General features: G+C 36.1%; 1 protein-coding gene across 1 annotated transcript in view; it reads left to right on the top strand.

Annotated features, from left to right (window-relative positions):
• LOC126972962 (uncharacterized) overlaps window positions 1-13,260 on the top strand; it is a 284,567-nt gene extending 271,307 nt beyond the window's left edge. Inside the window, exon 7 of the transcript XR_007731236.1 lies at window positions 13,206-13,260. The gene's annotated coding sequence lies outside the window, so the exon portion shown is untranslated. The remainder of the gene's footprint in view (window positions 1-13,205) is intronic.
• The last annotated feature ends 5 nt before the right edge of the window (window positions 13,261-13,265 follow it).

Here is a 13,265-nt window from a genome sequence, read left to right as displayed (position 1 = left end):
AGTAGTGCTACCGGTGGATAAAGATAAGTAGTGCTACCGGTGGATAAAGATGAGGAGTGCTACCGGTAGATAAAGATGAGTAGTGCTACCGGAGGATAAAGATGAGGAGTGCTACCAGTGGATAAAGATAAGTAGTGCTACCGGTGGATAAAGATAGGTAGTGCTACCGCTGGATAAAGATAAGAGGTGCTACCGGAGGATAAAAATGAGGAGTGCTACCAGTGGATAAAGATAAGAAGTGCTTACCGGTGGATAAAGATAAGTAGTGCTACCGGTGGATAAAGATAAGTAGTGCTACCGGTGGATAAAGATAAGTAGTGCTACCGGTATATAAAGATAAGTAGTGCTACCGGTGGATAAAGATAAGTGGTGCTACCGGTGGATAAAGATAAGTAGTGCTACTGAGGAGTGCTACCGGTGGATAAAGATAAGTAATGCTACCGGTAGATAAAGATAAGTAGTGCTACCGGTGGATAAAGATAAGTAGTGCTACCGGTGGATAAAGATAAGTAGTGCTACCGGAGGATAAAGATGAGGAGTGCTACCAGTGGATAAAAATAAGAAGTGCTACCGGTGGATAAAGATAAGTAGTGCTACCGGTAGATAAAGATAAGTAGTGCCACCGGTGGATAAAGATGAGGAGTGCTACCGGTGGATAAAGATAAGTAGTGCTACCAGTGGATAAAGATAAGTAGTGCTACCGGTGGATAAAGATAAGTAGTGCTACCGGTGGATAAAGATAAGTAGTGCTACCGGTAGATAAAGATTAGTAGTGCTACCGGTGGATAAAGATAAGTGGTGCTACCGGTGGATAAAGATAAGTAGTGCTACCGGTGGATAAAGATAAGTAGTGCTACCGGTGGATAAAGATAAGTAGTGCTACCGGTGGATAAAGATAAGTAGTGCTACCGTTGGATAAAGATGAGGAGTGCTACCGGTAGATAAAGATAAGTAGTGCTACCGGTGGATAAAGATAAGTAGTGCTAACGGTGGATAAAGATAAGTAGTGCTACCGGAGGATAAAGATGAGGAGTGCTACCAGTGGATAAAGATAAGAAGTGCTACCGGTAGATAAAGATAAGTAGTGCTACCGCTGGATAAAGATGAGGAGTGCTACCGGTGGATAAAGATAAGTAGTGCTACTGAGGAGTGCTATTAGTGGATAAAGATAAGTAGTGCTACCGGAGGATAAAGATAAGTAGTGCTACCGCTGGATAAACGTGAGGAGTGCTACCGGTGGATAAAGATACGTAGTGCTACCAGTGGATAAAGATAAGTAGTGCTACCGGTGGATAAAGATGAGGAGTGCTACCGGTGGATAAAGATAAGTAGTGCTACCGGTGGATAAAGATAAGTAGTGCTACCGGAGGATAAAAATGAGGAGTGCTACCAGTAGATAAAGATAAGAAGTGCTTACCGGTGGATAAAGATAAGTAGTGCTACCGGTGGATAAAGATAAGTAGTGCTACCGGTGGATAAAGATAAGTAGTGCTACCGGTAGATAAAGATTAGTAGTGCTACCGGTGGATAAAGATAAGTGGTGCTACCGGTGGATAAAGATTATTAGTGCTACTGAGGAGTGCTACCGGTGGATAAAGATAAGTAGTGCTACCGGTGGATAAAGATAAGTAGTGCTACCGGTGGATAAAGATAAGTAGTGCTACCGGTGGATAAAGATGAGGAGTGCTACCAGTGGATGAGGAGTGCTGCCTGTGGATGAGGATGAGGAGTCCTACCGGTGGATGAGGATGAGGAGTCCTACCGGTGGATGAGGATGAGGAGTCCTACCGGTGGATGAGAATGAGGAGTCCTACCGGTGGATGAGGATGAGGAGTCCTACCGGTGGATGAGGATGAGGAGTCCTACCGGTGGATGAGGATGAGGAGTCCTACCGGTGGATGAGGATGAACAGTGCGGAGGAGGAACAAGCGATATATCGATTACAATGACAATCTCAAGAATACTTGTCAATGATTTTCCATTTTCTTGATAATTATTTGGTAATCTTCATTTGTAATCACGGTGTATAAAGACATGTCTCACTTACAGATCATTATCTTCTTGTATGTCTAGAGTACAGTTTTCACTTTTGTAAGCGTTCATATTGAAGCAGTATGGGAAAGCGTAGTATCCCCAAAGAGCCTTAGGTCTCATCGTTTTAGCTAGTTTTAGAGACTCCTCCATAAATACTCTCGCAGCCCCTTCGAAACGGTATCTAGCCTTGAGTTTGAAAATATTAATAATTAGTTATAAGAACTATATTCTTTATTTATTTATAAAACTAATTACACAATATATTAGCGAACACAATACACACTTACTAACACAAACGCACACATACACACACACCCACACCTTATTAGTGTTAAGTAGGTTCCCTTTAGTGATTATAGATATGGAAGAGCGGGATCTTCTGACACAGGTTTTGTCACCTAAAAGAAGGTCCAAACCAATCATATCAGGTTACATAACTTTTGGTACCAATAAAGATAGAAATTTGAATTTGCAATGACACGCAATGAGTACCCTTGTAACATGAGTGTAAGTTTCTGTTTCCACCTCGTCTTATAGCACAACAGACAGCACGAAGGTTGCACTAATTACATACACCAGTGGGAGGCTCCTTTGCACAGGAAGCCGGCTAGATTATGGGTACCACATCGGCGCCTATTTCTGCCGTGAAGCAGGAATGTGTAAACATTACTATGTTTCGGTCTGAAGGGCGCCGTAGATAGTGAAATTACTGGGCAAATGAGGCTTAACATCTTATGTCTCAAGGTGACGAGCGCAATTGAGGTGCCGCTCAGAATTTTTGGGTTTTTCAAGAATCCTGAGCGGCACTGCATTGTAATAGGCGGGGCGTATCAATTACCATCAGCTGAACGTCCTACTCGTTTCGTCCCTTATTATCAAAAAAAAAAACAACAAACATAAAATACAATACTTTTTCTTTTCACAATTTGTTATGTTTTCTTAAAGTGATTGTTCTCACTTCTGGGATTAATTATTACACAAATTAATTTGAAAACAAAACTTGCGGAACTCGAACCCGTGACATCTCGCGTTCCGTGTGAGCGCTGTTCCATTGAGCCAACCTTTCGAGCGACGAAAAGTTTATGCATTTTGATTTTGTTCAACTTTCAGGTTGTGACTTCATCGACACGATCTACCTTACAGTTAATTCGACCCCAGTACTTGCATATTGGGAAATTGACTTGAGGTGTCGCTCTTTCAAATCTAATAGATTTAAAATGTCGACGAATTTTGTTTACAAATTAATTTATGTACGTTTTCTATGACTTTGAAGTAAATAAAATAAATTCGTTTCCTTTTTTATATATTTAATATTTACAAACCTATCTTGGATGACACCGACTCCAAAAATTAATAAAAAATAGAAATACCGACGAATTCAGAACCTCCTCCATTTTTGAAGTCGGTTAATAACCAAAACTTGCGGTCACACGGTCACTGACCTCTACTGTTGGACTGGCGGCTGTCAAAGTGCCTTTGTGCATGTTTGACACTGACCTGTATAAATACCACTGACAGGCTGTTTTTTGACAGCAATTTTTTGTGCCACTTGCGAGCGTCCAGAGAACTAATTTTGACGTTGTTGTTGTACAAATGGCTGCGAGACAAACATTTTGGCGCTGCTGGCCATAGCGAGAGTCTGCGGTACTAAAACTAATGATGACAACCTCAGCGAAATAAACAACGATAGATGGTGGGAAATCATATACAAAAAACACATTACTATATATTATTACATGGAAAACGAAAGAAATTAATACTAAATACTTCAAAGTACTTTACGCTTCTCTCGCAATCATTTGTATTATAAGTCAAAATTAGTTCTCTGGACGCTCGCGAGTGGCGCTTCAAATAGGCACAAAAAATTTACTGTCAAACATATGGATGCCTATCCAGTGGTATTTAAACAGTTTAGACAATTTAGACGTTATTCGAGACGTCATTCGTGTTGCGATGTTGGAGTTTCGGGTATTGAAATGATTATTTAATGAGATGGCTCTGGTTTTCCATGTCAATATAAATTTTGCTTCGTCTGAGAAGTTCCCATCTTCTAGTTAATTCTATTGCGCAATTGTGTTTCTCCTTAGTAATCGATTTAAAATGTACATGGTCGAGACAAAGAAACTCATGTTGATCTCAATAGATGCGCGCCGCTGAAATTTGACTCGCGGACGACGCGGGCGATCCCCGTATATGGCAGGCCATCAAAGGTGGTCCGAAAGGTGTAAACAGAAAGGGCTTGTTGTTGCTAATGCTGATTTGTTACTCGAAACTGCTACAAAAGCTTATTTTTGTGCTATAAGTTTTCGAACAAAACTAAAAATGATATAACATATGAAAACAATACAGTATGTAATTTCTACATTATAGGAAAACATTCATCTGAAGGCTCTATAGGGCATTAAATGAAAATTGTTGTTGACATCATACCCATTGGCAATGACATTGGAAGTACAAACCTCTTTGATTCTCCATTCCTCAGGCCACATTTGGTGACGTTTCTTTTCTATCTCATGCGTTAGGTTCAAATACTTAAAGTAAGAGTAACCAAAGTGATGCTTCCATGTTGGTCGCCATCTTTCAGAGTCAAGTACACCGACACCTGTATGGAAAAATAATTTTGATCATTGCTGAAATCATCCGAACGTCTAAAATTTTAAAGAACTGTTGTGAAGTAACTTCAATTTGCTCAGTAACTAGCAAATTTTTATATATTCACATTCAAATGTTAAATTTATAGTTTTACAATTTACAAACACTACGGAAACTTTGAGCTTCAATAAGAAGAAGTGCCAAACACTAATTTCCACTTTTTTAGAGCGATATTTACACCTTCATCATTTTAAAATATACTACTTATAATTACAATTCATGTAAAGTGATGCTAGAACAACTCAAATATTTCGGACTTGCACGATTAATTTTAAAAAATATACAAATATAAATAAACGATAAGAACATCTTAAAGAGTTATTAAGTACAGTAGATGAATCATAATAATATAATAAATACGCGCACTGTTAATATTATTATGCGAATTTCATCAACATGTCAAGTATTGTTATGTAATAAATCGAAATTTAATAACAAAACTATATTTACTAGTCTGGCCATAAATATTGTGACAACTTAAAAACTGTTAATTTTATATATTTATAAAATTAAGAGTTCTTAGAATTTTATAAATGTCAATTCAAATTTGGAACGCGTATATTACATAGAAAATGCGATAATTTCCGGCCATATTATATATTAAATACTAGCTGACCCAACAGACGTTGTTCTGTACATAATAATCAAAAAAATACTGTTTTATAGGAATTTGCCAATAATATTTCAAAATATCAAGAATTATTTCGTAAAATATGCTCCCTGTTGTTATAATGAAATTCTTTCACAGCAGAATTGTTAAACCGTGCGTCACTAAATTCTCTCATAGAAAATATGTCCATACATAACAAAAACTGGAAATAAAAATAATTATGGGTCCCAAATAGAAATAAAAACCATCCTATCTCTCAATTTGGACTAAACTGCACTCGATGAAGTAATCCCCATTAAATCCGTTCATTAGTTTAGGAGTCCATCGTGGACAAACAACGTGTCACGTAATTTATATAACAATTATTATGATAGTGGAATGGGGTGCTATAAAATACTGACAGCCTTAATAATTTGTTCTTTTTTAAATTGTTAATCCTAACATCTGGGATTATTTACACAATTTGAATTTATAAACAAAATTTATGAACGATGCGAGACTCGAATTCGCGACCTCTCGCGTTCCGAGCGAGTGCTCTTCCACTGAGCCAACCATTCAGTTCTGTTCGGTTTATAAATTTTAATTTGTGTAGTGATAGCATTGCATGCGGTCATCCTCAAGACATTTCAAAAGTGAGGTTTGAGTCGTATTTTCTGAAATTTTAACGAAACGAAAGAATACCAGGACCTTTGGTGTTTATCGTCCAAAATGCCTTAAACCTTAAAAAGAACGGGTCGACCAACAGCTTGACGTCTCGATACGCGAAAGTTACAGAAATATTCTTTAAATTTATGAAAAAATTATCACGATTGAAGAGCACTTTAACAAAAAAAATGACAAGGAGTATCCTAGTAGCTCCAAAGACTCATTTTTGTAAAAAGAAGAATATTTAATAAAAAAATTTTTGTCAGCTGAAGTGAATATCTTAGAAATGTAACTTGCACTTCCGAGTAAGATTTTTTTTACTGCTGAGACTTCTATAGACCAGTGCTGAAGCTTTTGAAAATGAAATAAAAAGTGAAAAAAATAATAGTAGGCTGAAACCGAATTACGAGCGATCTGAGGTCGGGAAGTTTTCCACTTCACAAGGGGGGGGGGGGGGGGGGTAAGGTTAACAAAAACATACCGACGAATTGAGAACCTCCTCCTTTTTTGAAGTCGGTTAAAACGGTTTAAGTCGATTTGCGGCGAAACTACAAGTCTTATGGAAAAAATTAAAGAGCATGGTTGTAGGTAATAAGAAGATCTACAACTTTTGTTTTTGTTTTCACACTTTTTTCACATAACCTCAAAAGTTTGTGAAAACTTTTTTTATCATTTCCAAAAAAAAATTTTCTACGAAATTTGGTGGGAAGTTTTATTGATTTGAAATATTTGTTTTTTCACCTTATTTTGACTCAAATATCGAAAACGAACCCTAATTTTCAATAAAAAATACTCCCGTCAAAATATCAGCTTTTTTAAAAAAAAATGGTGTAATAAAAAATATACATTAGTTTGGTAAATGTTCGGAAAATTTTTAGCCCATCAAAAGGCATTTCATAGAGCATTCATACCTGTTATTTCGTAGCAGCAAAGATATGGATTCCAATAATTAATCAAATCTATTTATAAATGAAAAAAAATGGTTAATATAACTTCAAGTCATTATCCTTTTTTCATTTATAATTACCTATAATAATAATATTAATAATTTATTGTTATTTGCTATTTAACCTTTTTCCATAGGACTTGTAGTTTCGCCGGAAATCGAGATAAACGGCATCGTCAACGGCATCGACAACTCGTAATTTATTTTTCCTTTCATCTTTGTTTCATTTTCTTCCTTTGCCAATGGGTTTCGTCCTACTATATTTTTTTTGTTTTCAAAAATTATCGACCCTGTTCTACTATACCAAGGTATAACATAAGTCTTATTTATTTCAATACATTACTTCATAAAAAAATGCATTTTTATTTGTAACAGAACTGTGTACGTAAGTGAATTTAAAATATAACGTAAATTTAAGTTTAATATAATCATTATGTTAAACCCAGAAACAAATATTATGTCCACTGCTCAGCTAAGTCGAGTTAATAAGTCTTTGTTTGGCGATGTATATGTCTTTACAACATTATCCCGAAAAAACACCTAGACAAAATGTATTACAAAATTCAAAAGAATTGTTAAACGTTTATGTGGGAAACATATAATTGTAATATAAATGACTTTCTTAATGATACCACCAGATTGGGAATTATACAATTTGATTGTATCGAAATTTTACATACATAAAAAAAGAAAAAGCCCGCTGAGTTTCTTACGCTCGTTTTTCTTAGGTCTGAGGCATTAATTTCCGAATTGTTGCTAATTATTTATTTTCAATAAGTGATTTCGTATCCAATTTTGAACAAAAATATTTGAAATTGAACTTATGGCCAGACTTGGTAAAAAGGTTTTACTGGACTTTAGTTACCATTAAAATCTGGGTCCGGTATCTTCTTGTATATATCCTTTCTGAGCTGATCCAAATGCTTACTAAGAGAGCCCTCCTGTGGAACTCCTCCGTTGATTAATTTGCCATCCAATATGGCGGGAATCAGTCCCGGATGATATAAAATCGTTATTCTGTCGCCCTCAAATGCGTCATTTCTGTTCTGTATTATTCCATATTTTTCTTCCAGATTATTGAACGATATATTTTTGTCTTTACATTGTCGTGTAGGAACGTTCCAATATACTTGAAAAAGTTTCTTGCGGACTATCTTATCATCTACATCAAAATAGTTCTTGTCACTGCAAACAAACTAATATTGATGACACCTGGCTTGGTGAGGATGCCCATTATGAGGGGCCATTTTTATATAATAAAAATAAAATAATAAATAAAAAAGAATATTTAAGCGTTCGATGGGGTATTTAATGTAGTTTATCTATGAAAGACCGGTTACTACTTTTTTATATGATAATAAGGGACGAGATGAACACGACCTTTAGCTGATGGTAATTGATACGCCATGCCCATAATAATGCAGTGCCGTTTAGGATTCTTGAAAAACCTAAAAATTCTGAGCGTCACTACAATTAGGCTCGAGACATAAGATGTTAAGTCTCATTTGCCCAGTAATTTCACTAGCTACGACGCCTTTCAGATTGAAATAAAGTAATGTTTACATATTACTGCTTCTGCACTGGTAAACTTAGTAAAATAACTTTGTGCACGCCACATCGGCAATCCTGACTAAAATCGGCATGCCGTATCAGTCGTCATGCCAGTATTAATGAAGTCATCCGCACCTGCCGTGATGGCAATGTCTTGATGGAATCACCCAAGTAGTTTGGACACGGGTGACGGCAAGCGTCTTACGTCGACACTATGACTACTCATGTCCGAGCACATTCGACTCCCGAAGACAGCAAGAGTCGCAAATTTGTGCCATTTGGTGTCGAGTCATAAGGCCCGTGGGGCCCAGAGGCGCGGAGAATATACAAAGCACTATCTAGCCGCCCCAAAAGTGCTACTGGTAACCGAAGCGCTGGCATCTGTCAACGGATCAGGAGGTCTACTCGCAAAATCGACAACGATACATTCGGAACGATACGATAATACTCCGAATATATCGCAACTATCCTACTCTAACAAATGTTCGAATTCCTTATCGTTTATCATTACCATAGACTAATATTTTGATTTATTTACGATGTTAGTGTGAACGAAATATGTTCAAACCTAAACATTATCTGTGCTATGTCGCTGTTAAGTGTCAAAAGTCAAAACATATTTTAGGCGCTAAGGACCATGCCAGACTCTGCACCACCACTTTGGTATCATTTACACATAATGTAAATGTAAAAAAAATATGTAATGAATATAATATGAACATTTAAAATTGAATAAATAATTCAAAACTTGCGGATAATAAAATGTAAAAAAAAGTAACTCAACCCTTTTTAGGAGTAGGCCCGCAGTCTAGCAATCCAACGCGGAAATGCTGCCAGTAGTCTGTCTGCACTCACACACATAATCTCTTATTGTATTTTTAATTCAAAAATAATTGCTCAAAAATGTTTAAAAAATATTACCTTTCAGCAGCGCAGAAGGCTATGTAGCTTGCCAAATATAAAAGAAATAAAGGCTTCATTTTATTTACTGACTATCATAGTAGAATGTAATAAAAGTACTATTGCCAAAGTAGTAACTAGTGATGTATTGCTGACGGGTTGTATAGTGTTTATAATATAATATGTTTCGATATTGACAGTCGTTTGATTATGTGAACTAGTTTTATGTTCCCATCTTGTTTGTAACTTATCATTTTCCTGTTTCGTAACTGTTATGGACGTTGTGGTTATTTTGATGTGGCTAACCAAAACTTAATATTACTTCATTATAATAATGACAACGCAAATTGATAAATCTTTTTTTTTATGAAAAATACGGGACGAGACGAGCAGGACGTTCAGCTGATGGTAATTGCTACGCCCTCCCCAATGCAGTGCCGCTCAGGATTCTTGAAAAGCCCAAAAATTCTGAGCGGCACTACAATTGCGCTCCTCACCTTGAGACATAAGATGTCAAGTCTCGTTTGCCCAGTAATTTCACTAGCTACGGCGCCCTTCGTACCGAAACACAGATTACTGCTTCACGGCAGAATTTGCGCCGTTGTGGTACTCATAATCTAGCCGGCATCCTATGCAAAGGAGCCTCCCACTGGTAACTTTTTCACTCAATTCGACACGTGTTGCACCTTTGCACGAAGCATCCCCAGGAGATGTTGACTCGCCAAATTCTGGCACGAGACTCGACAATATTTGAGGACTAAGACTATATAAATATTCGTTAGCATAGGGTAGGAAATTAATTTAGGACTACCAAATGTTTAACTAAAGAATACTATACACAAATTCTCTAAAAAAACCCAATAACTCTTTTATCTGATAGTGATCTGAAGTGAAAGACATAATAACTAAGGGTGGGTCAATATTTCAACGAAATACATAAAAATATGTAATTATATAATATCTGTTTTAGAACCGGTTTGTTTCCTAATTCTTTAAAGAAAACTATGAAGATACAATGTACATAGGAGTTCAAATAGAGACAATATTACCAATGATTATTACAACATGTAGATAGAATGACAAGACTGCTTCCATGTTTTATATGCGTTCACTCGTTTTTATGGGCATAGTACATCATTACGGTCACGGACGAGTAAAAAAAGAAGGACTCCGCGCCGTGATTAGCAAGTGAAGCACCGTTATGCTAGTGTGTGTGCGTTTACGGGGGATACTAGTTACACAATTTTTTCTCCCTTAGATAATCATATATGGCCACAAATATTTATATATAGTATCGTTTTTACACTTTTTACAACGCACGACGGCATTTTTAAAATATTTTATTGAGAAGCAAACAGATCTGTCAAAGACGATGACAATTCTCATAATGGCCGCCTATCGGCCTGTAGTAGTGTAAGTGTGTGCGTGGGGCTATGTATTTACACGTTAATGGGCTTGTTTTGGTGCTACACTGTTATGTAAGGTGATACGGAGTCCTTATTTTTTAATAGTCCGTACTTATGTACAAGTATTTAAACCTCTGTGTGGTGTTAAGCACGCATAATTATTATTTACCACTCTCTCTCCAGCAGAGTTGTGAAAAAATAAATTGAAGCCTTTATTTCGAAATAAGAGGACAAGGGAGTGCGTTACCAGATCATCACTAAAGTGATCGGGTTTTAAACATACCGGTTTTAAAACAGATATTATATAATTACATATTTTTATGTATTTCGTTGAAATATTGACCCACCCTTAGTTATTATGTCTTTCACTTCAGATCACTATCAGATAAAAGAGTTATTGGTTTTTTTTAGAGAATTTGTGTATTCTTTTGTTAAACATTTGGTAGACATTTAATTTCCTACGCTATGCTAACGAATATTTATATAGTCCAAGTTCTGATTCACCGGTGGCACGCTCTTTTGCATAGGATCCCGGCTAGATTATGGGGTACCACAACGGCGCCTATTTCTGCCGTGAATCAGTAATCTGTAAGCATTACTGTGTTTCGGTACGAAGCCGTAGCTAGTGAAATTACTGGGCAAATGAGACTTGACATATTATGTCTCAAGGCGACGAGCGCAGTTGTAGTGCAGCTCAGATTTTATGTGTATTGCAAGAATCCTGACCGGCACTGTATTATTATGGGCTGGGCGTATCAATCTCCATCAGCTGAACGAAAAAAAAGTCATAAACGAGAAGCTTAATCAGAAGTTCAACCAAGTCTATCGAAAGTTGCTTTTCCTTTATTAGTCGAAAAAGATTTTAGTGTGGTGACAAATATGTTGACAAAACAATGAAAGGACTGAGGAAAGGAAGCAAAGAAAGGACGTTTAGATTGTGAAATTCTTCGTCACCCCTAACTATTTTAGTACCTATATTTGCGATAAGTATTGTACATAGTATTTTCTTTAATTAACGCGAGTGTTACACATTTAAATAAAACACTTTTAAAGGATTAAAACGCGTGTAATTGTAACGGTTTTACATTAGATGTTTGCGTAAAAGTTACATTTTTATTTTCGTTAACCCGACGTTTCAAGACCTTTCCAGATCTCGTTTTCAAGGACTGCAGATGAAGTGAGTCAAAGATAGTATTTGTCATAGCTGTCATTATGAAGTTTAGCGCCATTTATTTCCTCGGAGGTGGTATTTGCTGTACACAGATGGTTTTTGGCAAAATTTACTGACAGTGTCCTCTTCTTTTTTGGTATGTGTAGTAATGGGTTTTAATTTAGAGTATATTGGATCCCAGGTGTTAGATAATTTTAGACCATCTTCTCTATTGAAATTTAGGTGTCTTTTAATTTTGATGGCTTCACGTACCAGTCTTTGGAGAAATCTATCATCTGCAGTCCCCCTGAAAACGAGATCTGGAAAGGTCTTGAAACGTCGGGTTAACTAATATAAAAATGTAACTTTTAAGCAAACATCTAATGTAAAACCGTTACAATTACACGCGTTTTAATCCTTTAAAAGTGTTTTATTTAAATAAGTATTGTAGTCAATTTGTTTAATCAAACAGCTTGCGGTTATTACTGTTATCGTCAACAAGGTAAACTGCAAACTTATTATTTTAATTAGAATCTTAAACATAAAATTCTCGTGTCACAATATTACTTACCTTACTCCACCGAAACGGCTTTACTGATTTTTACCAAATTTTATATGCATATTCAGTAGGTCTGAGAATCGGCTACTATCTACTTTTCATCCCCCTAAATGTTAGGGGTTAACCCCATTTTTTTTTTAATTTTTTGACAATTTTTTTTATTTTTATTTTATTATGATTCAACATTCAAAAATACTTTCAAATTTAAATTTTCGCCCTTCTACGATCTACAACTATTTTTGTATCACGATTTTTATATTATTCTGTTCCATCCACCAAACCGATATAGGGTAGCAAAATGGCAATCGAATAAAATAATTGTAGTACGATATATTTGGTAGGTCTGAGAAACGGTTGCATCAAAATTTTAATAATTGTTTTTTTTTTAATATGTTATATGGCAATATGACATTTGCTGAAACAGCTAGTTTTAATGTATTATTCTAATTCAAATAACCTGAGAAGACGGGCGCAAGAATCTCAGCGGGCTTCTTTTTATTTTTTTAATATAGTTACAATGAAATACCGAACAATAAATTTTGTTATTTAATATCCTGAGGGCGGTTGTACATTCCCAATCTGTGGTATCATTAAGAATGTCATTTATGCTATAGTAACCTTTACCACACACGTTTATTAAGAATTCTTTAGAATTATGTAATAGGCACGGACTAGTAAAAAAATAAGGACTCCGTGTCACATTGCATAACAGTTTAGAACCAAAACAAGCCGATTAACGTGTAAATACAAAGCCCCACGCACACACTTACACTACTACAGGCCGATAGGCGGCCATTATGAGAATTGTCATC

Source organism: Leptidea sinapis, chromosome 28, assembly GCF_905404315.1.
Source record: "Leptidea sinapis chromosome 28, ilLepSina1.1, whole genome shotgun sequence".
NCBI lineage: Eukaryota > Metazoa > Arthropoda > Insecta > Lepidoptera > Pieridae > Leptidea > Leptidea sinapis.
Note: the sequence above shows the minus strand (reverse complement) of the source record. Positions and strands in the feature narration are given on the sequence as shown.